Source organism: Ambystoma mexicanum, chromosome 1q, assembly GCF_040938575.1.
Source record: "Ambystoma mexicanum isolate Mex_15411 chromosome 1q, UKY_AmexF1_1, whole genome shotgun sequence".
In the NCBI taxonomy this organism is placed as follows: Eukaryota; Metazoa; Chordata; class Amphibia; order Caudata; family Ambystomatidae; genus Ambystoma; species Ambystoma mexicanum.
In genome coordinates, this window is record NC_090922.1 from 982,244,532 (window position 1) to 982,260,524 (window position 15,993).

A 15,993-nucleotide genomic window follows, 5' to 3' on the forward strand; every position below is an offset into this window, starting at 1 on the left:
CTGCATATCAGTCTTTGTCCTGCCCAGGGTCAGTCCAGCAACTAAATACTAGGCAATTCTCCTCTGAACAAGAGTGCCAACAGCAACCCCATACACGTGTTTCAGCCTTGTTGGGCATCATCAGTGAGGTGTAGCTGTGCCTCTCTGAGAACAAGTTTTCACTACAACCATTGCTTGCATTTCTAAATCTAAAAGTTGAGCCGGTGATCCTGTATGCTCTTGATAAATGCCTTTACGATCTTGGAAAATATCTTGATGTACTAGGGGGTTGTCTGTTTAAAACTGCACTGCGCCTCCCTCAATCCATCTCAAATTGCATAATTGGACACGAATTTAGGTTAATATCGCTTTCGTGCAGGAAACAATGGTGAGCATTAACTAATTATGCAAAAATGCTTGATCCCCCAAAAAATTCCCTCTATCAAGACTTCCATGCAATAATTAATGGTGATAGCACACGTTCTATGATGCAGTATCCCAAGAAAATGATGAACATCTTGGATGATCTGCGACTTACTACCAATGATTTATGTTTTAGACCAGTGTATGTCACGAAAAAATTATTTGAACTTGATTGGAGCCGCACAATAGAGGGAATGAAGTCTTATTCTACATACACTGAGTATGCAATGTATCTGCAGAAGTAAGAGTTGCAGGGTGCATATATAGTAATCTTTCCCTGCAATCTGGTACGAATGCGGTACATGCATTTCAGAATGAATTAAAATCGCACAAGGGAACGGGTGAAGTATTGGGGCGACCCAACTGGCAAAGAACAGGACTGTTCGTGCCTCTTTCCATCTAGTACTCGAATGCAAACATTTTAGGGTTGTTAGATCAAAGTTCCTAATGAAATTTGTAAATATTGACTTTGTTGATGCATTGGATTTTTTGTGGAACAGGTTGATGTTGGGAACTTATAACCCTTGATCTTTGCATTGGATAGTTTCCTGAAAGTAATTGAACATAACTTGGAGTTATATAATTCCAGTTAAGAATACTTGAAGAAACTCATTATTTAATAACATTCACTTGAATGCTGATTAATAATTCCATCTTGATGAAATTTTAAATGTTGCTAAATAGTAACTCTTTGATGAAATTTTGTTTTTATGTCCACATTTTTAGAGTATTTTAATTGTAAATAACTCGGGTGAAGTGATGTTTTATATTGATGTTGTGAAATAGTTTTTAAAACCATAAACAAATAAAAGAAACAAAAAAACAGGTGTTTGTCAATGTGTAAGCAAGGTTCCACTGAGGTGTTACTATTAGGTGTACAGTTAAGCTTTGTGCTTGGTGCATTCCATTATATTGTGCACCCCATGAAAGCATACTTGTTGTTTTTCAAGTACAGAATTCCTAACAATTTATTTTTTGATGTAATACCAGATTCCGTCACTTTGTAGATACTGCAAGGGTTGGTGAGGAGTCTTTATATGATGTGCTCCCCCTGTATGAATGGGCAATCATTGTCCAGCGCCAACGCAGTGTCCAGGAGTGCCTTCTTGCAGTCATTGAATTGTTCCTCCAGAGAGGACAAAGTCTTGCTCGCGTATGAGATGACTTTGTTGACTTTGTCATGCTTTTGGTACAATACCTCTGTTAGCAAAGTATCTGAGAACTCCAAGAATAACTCCTTATTGTTTATGGTTTAAGCTAAACAAGGAGCCTGGGAAAAGCTTATTTTCAGTTGTTTAACTGCCTCAGATTGTTCTGGACCCCACTCGCGCTTGACCCCGGCCTTTTATAAATGGACCAAGGGTCGAGTGACCTCTCCATATTCTTCAATGAACTTTCAACTATAATTAGTAAGTCCAAGAAGGCTTCTTAATTCTTGCAGAGTTGTAGGGTCTTTTCATTTCAATAAGGCTTCCACCTTCTTTGCCCGGGGATTAAGATCCTCAGGTGTGCTCTCGTGCCCTAATAAGTTCACTTCGGTTTTATACCACTGTGCCTTCTGAAAGGACAGTTTTGCTCCGGCCTTCTGCAACTGGGTAAGCACATAGCAGATTTCTGCTATATGATCCTTCACAGTTGAGCTCTTGATCAAAACATCATCCACATAGGCCAGGTTTCCTATTTCACCCAAATCAGGTATGGCCTTATGTATGAAAATGTTGAACTTATTGCCGGAGTTTATGGATGCAAAGGGGGTCCGGGTCCACGTGTACCGCTGCCCCACAAAGGTAAAGGCAAACTTGTACTCGTATTTTCCAATCACGGGTACTGGACAGTAACCATTGCTCAGGTCAATGGTGGTATGCACCTTTGACCCTTGGATCTGGGCCAGTCACTGATCGATGTAGCAAAGGGGACATTTTGACACATGGACTCATTTGTTCAGCTCCCTCAGGTCTGCACATAGTCTCTATTGGCCATTTGGTTTGAGGATCCCCGTAACCGTGTTGTTGAAGGTACTGTGGATCGGATGAATTTCTCCCACGGAATTCTAAATTCTTCACAATCTCCGTGAGTGACTCCATGGTTGCGAGAGGTAACCAGTATTGTTTCACAAATACGGAAGCCATCGCAGGGTCTGTGGGAATGGTGGGTAAATGAATGGATGTGTGTCCACAGTCATATGAGCCACTGAAAATATACCTTGGACTTCCAGGAAGACCTTTTTTAGCTTTTGTCTTTGCTCCTCCATCACAGGCATAAGCAAGATTGATCCTTTTCCTCGAACTTCTGCCTCTGCCTCTTGGGTGGAGAGATCTCTTTTGATGGTGTTGACCTGGGCAGGGGATTCGAGGTAGTGGGCCTTGACTCTGAACACTACCTCCTCCCCCCTAATGTCACAGGTCACCTCTTCCACACTGTAAGGGCAGGAAGAGTACACCAGGAAATTCCCCCCATGCCTAGAAAACATCTTTTCTGGAAGAATACTGTCACTGATGTCAAAACAATTGTTTGGGATTGGTCCCATGATTTCAAATGATTACTCTGATAAAGAAGGCACTTATATAATGTTGTGTGATTATGATTTTCCTGCAGGCTTTAAAGGCTAAAAGATTTCAAGATTGGTATTGATGATTTTGCCCACACTTTTGGTTTAAAATAAACACAGGGGGATTTATCTAATTGTTTTTCAGACCTCCCCACCCTTGCTGTGGTCTATGTTGGGAAGTCAGACAGAAAAGTCTGAATGCTTTGGGGAATTCTGGATTGCAGACCCCCCTCCCTCACTGAAAGGCCTATGTTGGGGAAGCTGGATACAAAGGTTTGATTGATTTAAAAACAAGTACACCCCTCTTCCTTAAAGAAGTTAGGGTCAGCTAGACAACAAGGATTACCCAATTAATTTATAGGCTATAGTTTTTAGCACACACTGGGAAGTGAGCTTTGTTAATTTCAAATTCTAACAAAATTCACAACGTAGTGTTCTGCCAAATGGGGAATTAATACATTTGGTTAAATAGGCTAAGGATTTACACGGTTTTGCCCCCCCTCCTTCCCACTGTAATGGGAAAGGATTCAAGTCAAGCAGACTCCCCCATCTTTTGGTTTCCCAGGGCTCAGTTATACGTAAATAGCAAGCCTCTGTTCAAGGTTGAGGAAAGCCAGCTGCATCTCAGGACACTCTGGAAAGATAGGGAAGGGGTCTGGTCACTCAACTCTCAAAGATGGCCTCGCACTCTCCACCATAGTACCAAGTCAGCTTGAGGCCCTCCTAGGGAAAGACAGCTCCACCCAGATGCACTCTCAGAAATCTCCTCTGGTGTCTCTTTAAATCTGTCAAATGGTAAGTGTCAAGAGCCTTCCTGATGGTCTGTCTCTTCTCTCCTTCCAGTCTTTGTGTTTCCTTTTTCTGTCTGGGTTTTTTTTTGCTGTCTCCTGTCCTAGTCCAGTCCCCCTTATAGAGCAGTGATGATGCCACCAATTTTACAAAGTTGGTGAAGTACCCTGCAATAATCCCTGCCACTAGGATTGGACAGTTACACTTCTCTCTCTACCCAATCCCAGCCTCTAAGTCAGGATTAGTTTAGGGGTCTGGAGCAACATATGACAATTCCCATTTGTCATCACCCTTTTGTTTTCCTTTCGATTTTTTTGGCAAAATCTAGTTATGTATCACCACCTCATAATTTTACTAGCAACTGCCATACTAAACATATTTTCAGTGTCAGCTAATCATGGCGAATTAGATAAACCGACCACCAAATCTGTATCATGTAGCATGGCCATGTATCATTTTTCTGCTGTTTCCATAAAAAGCACAACAGTTATGAATATGCAAGTTTTTAAGCATATCCCTTACTTCATTTTCCACCCGCTAAACACCTCTCACAATTGGAACATGCTCAGATCAGCCAGAAACACATCTTAGATAGCCATTATAATTCCATGAGTCATACATGGATAAATTTTATAGCCCCAAAATTGCCTGGAAATTACATCAAAATGGCGCATAGATGAAATCCATCTGCCTTATGATGGCTGAGAAAAAGGCCTAAATGATAATAGTCCTTTTAAAGTAACTGTGAATCTTCATGTGGGACAAATGGCCCTGACTCCTTCCTTCTGGCCATTTGTTTTCACTGGGTCAGCCTGTGCCACACATATTAGTCATGCTCCAGCTAAGCAGTAACTTTTCTTGAAGTCAGTGCTTTCACAGCCACCAGGTACGGCGAACACTGAATTTCAACGCCATTAGTAAGATATTTTATTACGGTTGGTCATTCCATTGGAGATGTGACATCGAGGCTGGAAGCTGTAGATGGCCTTGTGGAGTTTTGCCCACAGCGAGCAAAGGGATCTGCCTTTGGCTGATATTTTCCATGAAGTCAAAGTGGCTCTTCAAATGTCATTGGAGTTTTGTAGGCGAAACATAATATACATTGCTTTTGGTCAACCCGCACATCATGTTTTGTTTTCCTAACATTTTTCTGTGAGCAGTGATTTTTTTTTCTCCACTTTTTACTTTTTAAAATAATTTTTATTTGCACAATTGTGCACACATGTGCATAACCGTTTTTGTTTTCAATGTTTAAATATCTTGTTTTCATGTGACAGCAACTTTGATTCCTCCTTCATTTGTAAATTAAAATGCTGCTTATCAATTGGTAATGACAGGTAGGCCCCTTTCCACATGGCTCTTTAATTTTACTTGAAAAACCACAACAAATTCCAGGCCATTTTGTTTCAGTGTTTAAAATGCCTGCCATTGATGTGAAAGGGACTTCAGTTTGGGGCCTTTAAATATACCCCAAACAAAGCCCATATACCCTACATTCCCTGGGCTCCTGAACTGAGAATAACCCCGGACAGTGACTGTGCCTTTGTAGATGTCGCTCAGCATCTGAGAGGGGTGAGTGAAGTGGAAGTGTCCCACCTCACATAGAAAGCCTTTTTTATATGCACTCCTTGATCTGCTGGGATGTGCAGTAAGGTAGATATGGCAGTATTGTAGGATCAGGGTGTTGTGCATTTTGGTGCAAAATGTATGACACATTGAAAAACAACTCTTCCAAAATCAGCACCTCTGTGGCTGGTAGAGCTGGGGAGGGGTCAGAAGCATTTCAGGCCATGAAGACTGAGGCAGAGTCAGACAAATGTCAGGTTAGCTTGTCTGAAATTCCAGTTTGGCTGGGGCAGACTAAGTTACAAGTAAAGTTCTGCTCACTTTATTCAGTCTATGAAATTCATGGTGAGTGGAAAGCTGCTGCAGGGTATCTGTCCCCCATGGGTGGGCAGCCACCTGAGATTGTCTGCTTGTTTTACACATTAATTCTAAGTACAGTGCCTTGACTGTGCCATACGTGAGATTAGGACATGAAACAACAGGACATTTGGAGCATCTCCTATTTTCTAAAATGTACACGTTTTCATGGCCTCAAGCCCAGGGACTGTATCTCCCCTACCATGTAATCTATCCACTGGCTCCCGGTGGCTGCAAGGATTAAGTTCAAGACCCTCTGCATTCTTCACATGCACTGCATCCAACTCTCTCTTCCTAAACACCTTCTTTCTCGATCCCTTCACTCAGTCACCTCTAACTCTCTTAGGGTCAGACGCTTCTCCCGGCAGAGTGTGGGGGAGGATCTCTCTCCAGGTGCCTCGCTCTGGAATGGCCTCCCTGCCTCTCTCAAACTTGAGCTCGACCAACTGAAGTTCCGGACACAGCTCAAGACCTTACTTTTTGCCTCTGCTTGCTCTCTCTTTCTATACCCTGCTGACCTACCCATCTGTTCCATTGAGTGGTGGCCTGGCGACAGTTAAAGTCTCTCTGGGTACCAGGTTCCCACGACCAGTCACCCTTGCACCGCCTTTGGATCCACTGCACACTTAGGGGCTGTAACTGCAAACCTACAGTCCCCCGCCTTCTTGCATTTACCAAGAGCCACGCTGCCCTGGCTGCACTTATTCTGAACAATTCTGCCTCGATTGCTCCTTTCCTTCCCCCTGGCACTTTCTGCTTTTCCATCCCCTTGCATTTTCCTTATAACACTTGCATGATCGGAATGACACAAGGCCTAGTAAGATCATTTGTTTGTCCTCCCTCGGTCTCCCCTCCCTTGTCTTGTCACGCCTAGAAACATTTGTGTACATGCACGTTATAAATGATGTATCATTTCATATCATGGGGCATATGTTGATTATCGTTTTTTAGGCACACCATAGAATAGGCATGGGGTAAATCAGAGGTAAATAATCAAATGAATGTGACACAATTAATGTTATTTCCCAAACAGTAAAGCACTTCTGGGTGTGAGCTTGAAGGTGAGCTCCAATTGTGCAATCATCGTATGAGGGAAATAACACATCCAAAAGAAATGCCAGCCTACTCAGAGAGCCCGATTCTCATCTTGGTGCAGTGAGCGTGCTAAATAGCACAACTCAATGCGCCATTTCTTGGCGGCCAGGCACCACTGCTATTTGCATGTGGGCCTGGCGTCTTCAGTGCTTTCGCTGTAATCCGCCTGTAATCCCCCTGTTTCTAATGGAAACATGCGGATTGCAGAATCTCGGCAGCATTTTCGTTAAATAACGAGGGTTATTCTATTTACACCAAACAAGGCTTCTTGTGGCACTCCTCCAGCTTAACGGAATCAAAAGGATACTGCATATGTGCGCTACTTTAGTGCACATATTAAACTGGAGGAGTGCTACAAGAATAGGCTTCCAAAAAAATGTGGTGGTTGCTAGGTTGGTTTCCAACCCATCCTAGCATCCACCACATGTATTCTGAAAGTGGCGCATTCCTTCCGACTTCGGAAGAATACGCCATCTTCAGAATAGGTCTTAAGTACCGAAAATGTTTTTAACCCTTTTAACGTCCTTTTTGGTACTTAACACCTTGATGAGAATTGGGCCCAAGTCTTTTACTGATGTGAACAACAGGGGTCTTCTAGAATGTACATTGACATTTTAATCTCTTGAGTCGCTGTTTTATAGGCCATTGAAGGTATTTTACCAGTAACATTTGAATGGGTTTTAGAAAGACCAGCTGCACAACTTGGTTCAAAGTGAACCTGCTTCTGACACTGGAATGATATTTGAGCCTTGCTGAGTAAAGAGGTGGGGTTGTGTGGTCCATCACTTTTTCAAATGCAAGTTGTGCCATCAGAAGTGATCTTTGTTGTTTTGTTTTTACAAGGTTCTGAGTGAATGAAGTAGTTGTGAAGTGTTGATGCACTGCTCATGCAATGTTACTTACAGTCTTTTTGTGGGTTTGGTTCAGGCTATATAAAACATCTTCCTTTTCCTAAAAATGTGCTGTTAAAAGCAGTTATGACATGCGATTGGAGTTTTTAAAGGACCCTCTTCTCAGCAAAGCACGCTTCTCAGCAAGTGCTTCTCACAAGTGCTGTTTGGCTGGCTGTTACGCTGCTTGAATACTACTTCAACCCTCAAGGATTTGCTACAATTGTGCATTTAATATTGGCTCCATCCACTTTTCCTAGCATTCCATTTTACCTATAGGCCGCAAGAGTTCTTGCGCGTGCTTCTCAGCAAGTGCTTCTAACAAGTGCGTTTGGCTGGCTGTTATGCTGCTTGGATACTACTCCCAAGGATTAGCTGCAATTGGTATGAGCATCAAGAAAGGCTCTTTCATGGACTCTTCCCCGTGAGGGATAAATAGTATACTGTATACTTATACAGAACTCTAAATATTTTTATTTTCTTTCATTTTGTAGTGCATTTTATATTGGCTCCGCCCACTTTTCCCAGCATCCCATTTAACATAGAGGCCACGTGCATTCTTGTGCGCGCACTTCTTAGCAAGTGCTTCTCACAAGTGCTGTTTGGCTGACTGTTTGCAGGGTGCGGGCGTGGGCGTAAACATAACTCACTGTTTTTATTTGTTATTTTAAAGTTTTACTGTTTATATGTGACTGACCCTATAACTAACGATCCTGGCTTTCCCAAGACCAACATCCACCCCAAGCAGGCTTTACATCATCTAGTCCTTCAATGCAGGAGTTCTCCTTTTCCCACATATGATGTAAACAGGACAAGTATTTTAAATATTCTTGGTGATATACCCCTCTTAGAAGACTTGAGTGCTGGTGATATTGAACAAGTCACATTTTCGAACGATCGCGACTTATCCATAGTGAAACTTTGGATGCAGTCGGGAATAGTTCTAAACAAGATATCGCAGACAAGAGAGAAATTATATAATTTTAGTTTCATTCTTAGCACACAATCCTCCTTGACTGAAGACTATATGCCAGTAAAGTATAATGACACTCAACGAAACCAAAACAAAATATCGGATAAAGTAGCCGTGAGATTCACATGCTCTCAGGATTCAGTCGAGCCGGAACACCAAAATCCTCGGACTCCTTCCATCAGAACTTCCCTGAGCTCAAATTAACAATTTGACCTGTGTCAGATGACATCATGCTCCCTGGCATAATGGAATACTAGGGGATACAAACATTTAACTGTGACGAATCCGAACCCCTTAAATAAGTTGGATGTAGTAGCACTTGAAGAAATCTGGTTGACTTCGCCCCCAATTTGGGAGAATCATAGTGTGTCCTTAATCCCTGAAAAACTACCAATAAGGGGAAGACCGATGGCTGGCCTCATGGTGGCTCTAAAAACTACATCTAAACTCAAATTAGAACCATGGGCCTCCGCTAACATGTTTCAACAACTAGTAAAAATAAATGTGCTCTAGCCCTATTGAATATATATTGGAACCACGCCAAAAATGGAGATGACAAATTCTTTAATGATCTGGACATTTTGCTAGATCTAATTGCAGTTGCTAACTCCATAGACTATATCATGCTAGTAGGAGATTTCAACATGAAGTGTATTCAGTCCTTTAAAACACAGCTCACCCCTTTGGCTCGTCGTTTGTCCACCTACATTAAAGAGAGACAACTCTTTATGACCAATGGATGCATTCCAGGAGATATACCTCCCCAAACGACATGGCATAGAGGCAAGCAGGTGGCTCTTATTGACTATGCTTATACAGGCAAGAACTTGTTTGACATGGTAAAAGAGGTTCGTATTCGACCACAAACTACCAGTGACCACGACCTCCTTTCTCTAACATGGTCATGGCCAAGTGTGAAACATGATCCAAAAGCAGCAGGCATTCGAGATCTAACCGTCTCAACCAGAAAACATCTATTTAGATGGACCCCAAATCTGTTGAATGAATTTAACATGAACTTAAACTGTCCATCCAACATCATGTTTCCTCATCAGGCAATATCACATGGCATCTACGTAGCTACTCTTTACACCACACAATCCAGGACATGCCCACATACTAATACGATTGTTAGGCATTTACATACATAAGATTGAGAACTTGTCGATAGGCGATCACTTTATCAAACTGATAGGAAGGCTCTAGACGCTGTGCCGCAGCCCAATAAAGAAAAAGAGCTGAAATCGCTGAAAACTAAATACAAGAACTGGATTAGATCTAGGAAGGCCCAAACGTATCATAAATATGCAGAATGCATGCTAAGAACCCAGGCATCTAAGAGCTGTGCCCTCATATGGGGCCTATTAAATAAAGCCAATGGACATACTCAGATAGGAGCCCAAATAAACGCAGTCCTGGAGGAAGTATGGCAAGCCTATTACAAGTTCCTATATGCGGCCATCCCATTCACTTTCTCTTCTATTGCTGAACTACAACCATTACTTGGTTCTCAAACTATCAAATTTGATATAGAACACACTTATCATTATATAAACAAACTAAGCTCATCCAGGGCCCCGGGTCCTGACAGCCTATCAAAAAGGATGATTAAATTGCATCCCCAAGCATGGGCAGAGATTTGTATGATCATTTTCAACCAAGTAATATGAACTATCCAGATACCTCTGTCCTGGCAGCAATCCATAGTGGTCCACATCTATAAGAAAAGAGACTGAGGGATTCCCCAAAACTATAGACCGATCACCCTACTGGATGTCCCTGGCAAGCTTTTTACCAGACTATTGTTACGAGACCTCAACACATGGATAGCAAAAACCGATCTCCGCGATCCATACCAAACATGCTTCACAGAGGGCCTAGGCACTACAATAAATCTCCAAGCTTTGCATGCCATCAAGCTGCAGGAATTACAGAGGAATCTGCCCACCTATATAGCCTTAATAGACTTCAAAGCCACCTTTCATTCAGTTTCCTGGGAACTCTTATTCAAAAAACATATTAAAGCCGGCTGTCTTGATTTCCTGATGTATTGGATAGTCAAACTACATTCAAAAACGACTATTCAAATTTGACTTTCTATGGATGGAAGCCTATCGGCCCCATCCCTACCTATACAGGGTTCAAAAAAGGATGATTACCCGCATGCTTCCTCTTTAATTTCTTCATTGTTGATATGCGGCACTGCTTTGCAGAGGTAACTTCTGACTCACCAAAAATGGGCAGTTACTCGATCTTGTGGCTGTTTTATGCCGACAACCTTGTGTTGTTGGCAAAAACTCCCAGGTTATTGCAAGCCTTATTTATTCAATTGAATAAATATGTAGGAAACAACCATTTGATTATCAATCAGACAAACTGTAAAGTTATGGTCAATCCCGCTAGACATGGGAAATGCAAGGCAGTGCTTCAATGGTCATTGCAGGGCAATCAGACTGAAAAAGTCAATGAATACAAGTATCTAGGCCTTAACGCCAATAATCACCTTTCATATTTTACTTACTAATGAAATTACAAACAGCTATTGCCCAGGCCCGAGTCATCCAGTCAAAGTACGGAAACATTTCCAATCATGCCTGTGGTGACATTCTACAAACAAAAAGTCGTTCCCGTCCTTACTTATGATGGCGAAACTAAAGTTTGTTTTTCGGAAATCTTTAGGTTGAGAATGGAAGGTCGGTTTTCGAGATCTGTCTTAAACTTGTCTGACAGTCAGCCCAGGTATACCATAAGACATGAACTAGGGCTGACATCACTGTACGCTCAATACAATTGGAAAACGTATGCTGCATATAGGAAATATCTAATTCTAGCGAGAGATAACTCATAAATAAATGTAGTCTCCACTTCCATAACCACTACGAATCATGAGAAAATGCAGAAATGGAGACATGAAACTTAAAAATCCATGAAATGTATTGGTATATCCCAGTCTCTCTTAATTAAGAATCCAACTCGAGCAAAGTGTAAACTATGGTTATCTGATTAGATCACAACTAGAGAGAAAAGTGTGAAGTTAAGATCTTTGAATGATCATGCTTTTTTTTATCAAAAAAACTGAATAGTGTAGAACCATATTTACTTACATTTCCAACGCAAGATCTGAGGAACCAACATTTGAGATTTAGACTGAACCTCTGGCACACGAAACATGTCTTGGCCAGGAGCGGTGATTGTAGATTGTGCATGAAAACAGAGGGGCCAGAGACGATCAAACACTGAACAACTGCATGTCCACTTTTGTCTCATGATAGAAAACAACATTTTCATCATCTGTTTTCAGAAGACTGCATCTATACTTCGGACACGCTCTTGCTAGCCTTGTTCAACTGCCAACGAGTAGAATGTAATATAGCTGTTGTGAATGTTCTGAATTCCCTCACACTAGCATCATGTGTGAACGTATGATACAAATGTGGTAGACATATATCTTCTCTATTTTTTCTCTTCATGATATTTACTACCCAAATGATGTATTACATATAGAATGCAATGTCTTAAATGTTATGTTACTAATGTGTATCCCTCTACTAATGTAAATGTTGTTTTTGATTATGAGATGTATATAAAAATGTTTTTATCGATGTTTTATATTGATCTAATTAAAATGTTGAAAGGTTGATTTAATCAACCAAATCAATAAAATAAAAGGACCCTCAAAGTGCCCCTATATATATGCAATTGATTACATGTTGCTGTCGCTGCTAGGTTTTTCAGCTAGCCTTTATATTGGGGATGTTTTCCCCACAGTTGTTTAATTGGAACACTTCACACATCGGTATATGCTCATTTGGCCCTCAGTGAAATTGCAGAACATGTTAAGTGCATCTCCACAGCTCTTGTGGGAATGAGCATAGAAAGTGTTCTTCGGATATGCTCTCATGAGTCGATATATTCTGCCACTGTTTTTAAAGCATTACACATTGGGAGTGGAAGCTGGATGGCTCGTTGGGAGAGGCACGAGGATATATAGCCTTACAAATGAAGGTTACCAGTGAGGGGTTGCCCCTGCATTATGGTAATGCTTATAAACGCTTACCATGTTATAGATGATTGTGTCTGAGGTGATGAGGACGTGTTGTTGAGCCTGGCCGTTTGACTTTTGACTAGAAGTGGACTACTTAACGTACAAGTGTATGGTAGGGTGTTCCACTGCACTGTCCTGTGTGCTTCCTATGACTTGCCATCTGTTGGAATTGTCGTGTGCTCCAGTACAGAATCGTTTTTAGTTGTCTGTTATTCCGCCACTTCATTTATATCTGTTGCTTGCAGTGAACTCTTGGTTAAAACAAGCTTTAACAAAGCCAACAGTTTTGGCTTCTGTATATGTACTATGGCCCAGGTAATCACACCATTTTCCAGCAGTTGCTATCTTATTGCCAGGTAGTAAGATTATTCTAGCACCATGCAAATGCCTACACACAAAAGCCCAAACTGTTGACTTTGCAAATGATTGTTTAAGATTACAAACATATACTGCCAGTGGGCATTCATACCTGGATATGTCCACCATTTGAACCATTTACAGTACTTGTTTTCACTTTCCTAATGTGTTAAATCATTTCATTTTCCTCTGGAGTCTCTTTTTTAATCTGCCTGATCTCCCTACACATTAAAAGCTTAGCATCACATATTTTCTGATCGAACACCTTATCCCAAAACTTGGAGGATATGACAGTATAGTGACCAGAGCAAAATCCAAATTTAGCAGTCAGACTTTGAAACCAAGTTTCTATCTCATTCACTGACCAATCCCTCATGGTCTTCATAATGCGCCTCCGTGAAATTAGTCACTTCTAGCAGTTGGTCCTACTCTGCCTGATTACATGTATTCTATGCAAGATATTTGTGCAATGGCTCAACGGTAGAATGCTGCATGTGATTGTCTGATGTTGATTTGCAGTAGGCTAAGAGCCTTGTCTCAGCCATGTTTCCGTGATGTGCCACACATTCTAGGATTGACCAAACCCTGTGTAGTGATTTGCTTATAACTATAATTGAGCTAGGTCTTGGACAGAGTGATCTCACACATATTAAAATGCAGATGTAGTGGAGTGTGTGTGGCTGGGGGATTCGAGAGGTGACAGTTGATGGGCCAACCGAGCTGAGGGGATGGTGGATGTTCTGTATAACACTGACTTAAATGCTTGATGAATTACACATTGTAACTTATGATCTTAAGTGACGAAGTAAAGCTAATAGAAGATCAGCTTACCTCCGACTTGTTCATGAACCCAGATCTTTTCAATGGCGATGAGGATTATTTAGCTTCGGAACAGGAGGCAAAACAGGAAGGGAGATGGAGCAGGAAATTAAGGGTGAAAGCTGAAGACAGGCTTTGCAGCTGAGCGGAGTGTAGCGCACTGAAGTGAGACATCTTCCAACCCCCGGGGATTCCAACGTGAGCCCAATATCCGATAAGGTGCCCCGCGTGTAAGAGCAATACTTTGTGGGGCTGATTAGTAAGCAGAGCTGATCTGAGTGATGTCTGTACGAATCAGAATTGCAGGGGCACCAGCAAAAAGCTGCAGTTTGTGGGCGGTTTTAGCAAGGTGCCAGTGAACTGGGGGGTTGCAAATACAAGTACATTTGGGGTACTCCGCAGCAAAGTAGGGGAGAAATCATAGGATTGTTTTTGACCGCTCGTTCCTTTAAACATTGGCAGCACGTCTAGTGATGTTGGCGGCACGCTGCCAGTGACTTTGATGAACTTGGTTTTAACAATAAGAGCAAAGAGAAATAACTTACAGAGGGGAGTCGGTACCTGTGTTTGTGTGCAAAACAGCTGATTCCAGAGTACTTGTCACCAGCCTGACTGTGGTACAGTGATGACGTTGGCGAGGGAATTAATTGCCGCTAAAGCAGTGATGAGCAAGTCACGCAGTGAGGAGGAGGTTCTTTCCTTGAATCAGTGTACTGCGGTGTTGTTAAGGAAACGGAGAAGTATTGAGGAGGAAGGTAAATCGCATATGGTGCCCAAAGGATGGGTGCCAAAGGCTACGGACGCAGAGGAGATTAGTTTACAGTATGGAAAAAGGTTAAAACAGGCTGAGTTGACGAAATACGAAGAACATGTTTTTACTGAGGTACCAGTTGTGACTAACGTTGGTGGCATATGTGATAAAGAATAAATATGTCATTTGAAGAGCAGTACATGTGTAAAAGTGCAAGCAGAGAAGGAGGACCGAAATGTCTGGAGGATCGATGGCAGCATTGTAATGTTGGAAGAATTAGACCCTGATTTCTTGCGCTTCTTTGGGCAATTGTCGTGCTACGACCGAGCGTATTAAGAGCAGTAGGTGATGTGAGGCCTATTCAGGATTATGAGAGTGCTGTTGAGATGATGAATGTCGTGGTCGCTGTTAGTCAGGCTAACAGTTAGTGAAAATGTTACGTCATATTAGCGGTTGACCAGTAAGAAATGTGTTTTAAAGTAAACTAAGTGTTGGAATGTTTGGTTTAATATAAATGTTTTCTTTCAGGTTCAGCGAGTAATCAATGGACTATAAAGAATTCATGGAAGATGTTTAAGTTCCATATGGTTATGTGGGAGCAACCAGCTGCACCATTTAGGGTGCTGTATAAATGTTTCATAAGGGACGAGTTGAGTGCTAATGAGAAGTTCAATGCTGTTGTGTGATAGAGGGTCCGCATGGCTGGGTAGGGTGCTGACGCTGGACAAGGAGTGCCTTAACTGGATTTAAATACGGTTTGGTAGAGGGTCAGCATGGCTAGGTAGGGTGCTGACGGTGAAACGGTGGATGTCCAGCAGCACTACAGAGTTGAGTACGGTTGTGTGATTGAGGGTCAGAATGGCCGGGTAGGGTACTGATGCTGGAAAACTAGTATTAGTGCTGGTTGCCCAAAGATTATTTTGTTTTGAGGGTCAGCAGGGCCGGGTATGGTGCTGATGCTGGAGAACTCGACTGGTGGTAGTACAGGTTGGCCAGAGATTGTTTTGTGGAAATGATTTTTCGCATTGGTGTGATTGTCAGATGGCCAGTTTTGGTGCTGGTAAGGGGGGTGGGTTAATGTGTGGTTGTGTGAACGGTTTGGAGGTCAGCATGGCCGGCTAGGGTGCTGCCAATGAACACCAGTATGGGTGCTGGGTACAGTTTGGAGGTCAGCATGGCCGGGTAGGGTGCTGTCAATGAAGACCAGTATGGGTGCTGGGTACCGGGTAGGGTGCTGCCAGTGAAGAACAGTATGGGTGCTGGGTACACAGAGGCTGAGTGTGCTGAAGGCGCTGAGGGCAGCCTTGTCAATGAGGCAGATGAAGGTCAGCATGGCCGGGTAGGGTGCTGTCGTTAGGAGACCGGAGTTGCTGGTTGGTGGGGAGATGTTATTAAATAGTT